This window comes from Oryx dammah, unplaced genomic scaffold (assembly GCF_014754425.2).
Source record: "Oryx dammah isolate SB20612 unplaced genomic scaffold, SCBI_Odam_1.1 HiC_scaffold_15, whole genome shotgun sequence".
NCBI classification, from domain to species: domain Eukaryota; kingdom Metazoa; phylum Chordata; class Mammalia; order Artiodactyla; family Bovidae; genus Oryx; species Oryx dammah.
The window spans coordinates 35781930-35785640 of NW_024070199.1; the positions used below are offsets into that span (position 1 = coordinate 35781930).

Here is a 3711-nt window from a genome sequence, read left to right on the forward strand (position 1 = left end):
TGTTTTTAGTCACTAAATTATGTTCAACTCTGCGACCCCACGGACTGTAGCCCTCCAGGCTCCTCTGTCCATGGGATTTCCCAGGCAAGAACACGGGAGTGGGTTGCCATGCCTTCCTCCAGGTGATCTTCCCAACCCAAGGATCTAACCCGTTTCTCCTATGTCTCCTGTACTAGCAAGCAGATTCTTTACCACTGAGCCACCAGGGAAATGTCCACTGGATAGACTGGCCAGAGTCTGTTTGGACTGTGGGGGCCCATCTGAATGGCCAGTGCCCATTTGGACTATGGAGCCCCGTCTGAATGGCCAGAGCCCATTTGGACTTTGGGGGCCTGTCTGAATGGCCAGAACCTGTTCAGACTGTGGTGGCCTGTCTGAAGCAAGCAGGGCTGGAAGGAGACTGCAAATGTTACAGCTGCTGTCCAGGATTTGTAGACGTGAGCGGCCATCTTCTAAAAATGGCCGATTTCCAAACAAGTTCCTAAGATGTTTTCCCCAAACAGGGTGAACATACTTCAAAATAGGAAGTTGAAAAACTCCATGGTCCCAGGAAAAATTTAGCTCAGTAGCCCCTTCCCACCACCACTCCAGCCACCTTTCCCCCTATTCCCAGCCAGCTTGATCCCACTGTTCTCCCAGTTCTCTATGCCCTGCCCCCGAAATTCCCTCTGCCTCAACACACTAGCCCCCACAGCACCCCCGGCATGCACCGGTTCCCCAGCCACTGCTCAGGCAACCTGTCCTCCAGAAACACGCCTTCAGACCCACCCCAACCAACACCCCACCTCTGGGTTCACAGCCTCCACCTGCTCTGCTGCCAGGGCCCTTAAGCCACCAAGCTTCCCCTGAGCACAGCTTGCAGGAAAAGTTAATCATTGTCAAGCATTCAGTCATTACTACAATATCACCCCCAGTATTTGTCTCTTGTCCACCCTGCGAGGTAAGCGTTTTGTGTGTGTGTGTGTGTGTGTGTGTGTGTGTGTGTGCGCGTGTGTGTGTGTGTTTGCTCAGTCATGTCTGAATCTTTGCGACCCCCTGGACTGTAGCCTGCCAGGCTCCTCTGTCCCTGGAGCTTTCCAGGCAAGAATACTGGAGTGAGTTGCCATTTCTTTCTCCAGGGGATCTTTCTAACCCAGGGATCAAACACAAGTCTCTTGTGTCTTCTGCATTGGCAAGTGAATTCTTTACTGCTGAGCCACCTGGGAAGCCCACTAGCCCCAATTCACAAACTGGAAATAGAAGCTCAAAAAGATGATGATGTGTCCCCAGTCACAGCGTGAAAGTGGTGGGGCTGGACTGCAACCAGACTCTAACTGCCCAGCCACACATCCTTCCTCCCACTGTGAATTATTAATATGATGGACCGCTGTGGACTAATTGTCGCTGAGTTGGACTCTGCTGGGCCCTCCACTAAGGCTTCCAGGTGATGAGGAGGGTGACAGCCCCTCCCTTGGAGGATGGCCGGTAATGAGCTAATTCAAGGGGCTCTGGGACTGCGTCCATGAATGGGAAGCAGCCTAGTCTGTGAACTAGGCTTTTGTTGTTACCAGACTTTCTTAGAACTGTCCTAGATTTTCAGGAAACCTGAAAGGACAGCACAGAGAGTTCCTGTATATCCCATTCTTGGCTTCCTCTATAATTAACATCTCACATTAGGATGGCACATTTATTACAATTAATGAACCAATGTTGACACATCGTTATAACTAAAGTCCATTTCCTTAGCTTTTACCAAAGGCCTTTTTCTGTGTCAGGCTTCCAGGCAGGAGGCCACATTATTCAGTTGTCCGTTTGTGTTTGTCATCAGCGGTATTAATGAACTTAATCCCCAGGAGACCGCTATGAGGTACTTCTCCTAAGAGTGGAGTCTTCTTAGCAGAGCCCAATGGCCATTGGCTTCACCCTTCATCCATGACTCATCCCTCCATCCCTCTTTCCCCTCCCCCCAATCCCGATGAAGTTGGGAACCGATTTGAGGTGAACAACTGCTCTGCCTGCTCTGGGTGACTGCCAAGCTCCAGGGGCACCACGGTCTTCTCTATTGACTACAAAGGCTGCCACGTGCTGGGGGAGACCCCACAGCTGGGAACCAGGGTCAGGTTGGAGAGGACCCTCAGGGACCAGGGACACATTGGACCTCAAGACCCCTGAGAGAGCTGGGGGGTGAGGGGGACTAAGTCCTGGGCCCCGACTCCTCTTCTGCCTGGATGCTGCTCCCCTGCTGTCCCCCAGCTCCTGCAAGATGGGCGCCCCCACCTGAGGGTGTTCATGGAAGCTGTGGGGTTTTTTCTTTTTATTTGGCTGCACCAGGTCTTAGTTGCAGTACACAGGGTCTTTGATCTTCATTGCCACACTCTGAATCTTTATTTTTTTGGAAGGAAATGAACCCATTTATTGGAGGACAGAACTTCAGTGTGAAATTGAAAGCAATCTGACATTTCCACAAATGAATAAAATGTGTATGGCTGGTATAATTCAATGTGTAAAACAGCATGTTAATTCTTGGTTGCGGCATGTGGGATCTAGTTCCCTGAGCAGGGATCGAACCCAGGCCCCCTGCGCTGTGAACGTGGAGTCTTAGCCTCTGGACCACCAGGGGAGTCCTAGAAGCTGTGTTGCCTGATGGTCACTCTGATCCATCCCAAACCTGATCACAGCTGGACTGCAGACTCCCATGTGGCAGACATGGGGACACTAGCTGGATCTACTGGATGAGCTGGGTGCCACCCACCTGTAGGAAGAGACAGCTGGGCAACACCCTCCCATGGGGCAGTCCTGGGCACCAGTGCTGGGCCATTCCCAGCACCAACGCCTTCCAGCAGCCTCAGTGGGCATTTTCGCAGGGGAGTGGTAGTGATGTTGGAGAGCCTCAGGCTGCCTCCCCACCCTTCCACCTCCTTGACTTCTCTTTCCCAAGTGCTCAGGACTCAAATGGTGGTGATGGGAGGGCAGTGCTGCCCTTTGTCTCATTACCAGCGCTTCACTGTTACCACCTTTGTGCTCCTGGACCCTGGCTCCCAGAGAGTCCTCCGGTACCCACTGGTACCCCCTGGTCAGAAGTAGGTCTCCCTCTTGTCTGCTCCTCATCTGCTAAGTGGGGATAACTTGTCACCGAATCCCTCCAGTCCACAGAGGGACTGGAGGTCCCCAGACAGGGCTTGATCTTCCTGAGTGCTGTGGAGGGCAGTGAGCCCTGACCTGCAAACCACTCCAGAGGGAGGGAGGGAAATACTGAACCAACCTAATATGAGCCAGGCATGGTGCCCTAGAGTGGCCTCATTTCTGAGTCTAGGAATGATGAGTCGAGCATAATTCTGCTTTGAATTTTTATCACGTAGCTTCTTTGGAAGGTAAATATAGATACATTAAGGGTATATTTAGAAGTAGCCGAAATAGCTCAGTTGGGAGAGCGTTAGACTGAAGATCTAAAGGTCCCTGGTTCAATCCCGGGTTTCGGCAATGGTTTTAGGTGTCACCACCAATGGCAGTTTTATTGCATGCCAAAGAATTGATGCTTTTGAAATGTGGTGTTGGAGAAGACTCTTGAGAGTCCCTTGGATAGCAAGGAGATCAAACCAGTCAATTCTAAAGGAAATCAACCCTGAATATTCATTGGAAGGACTGTTGCTAAACCTGAAGCTCCAATACTTTGGCCACCTGATGCGAAGAACCACCTCATTGGAAAAGACCCTGATGCTGGGAAAGATTGAG

At 51.3% G+C, this 3711-nt stretch overlaps 1 non-coding gene across 1 annotated transcript; it reads left to right on the plus strand.

Annotated features, from left to right (window-relative positions):
* Window positions 1-3386: 3386 nt before the first annotated feature.
* On the plus strand, window positions 3387-3459 carry TRNAF-GAA. The gene has a single exon. It is a non-coding gene; the product is annotated as a tRNA-Phe (tRNA).
* The last annotated feature ends 252 nt before the right edge of the window (window positions 3460-3711 follow it).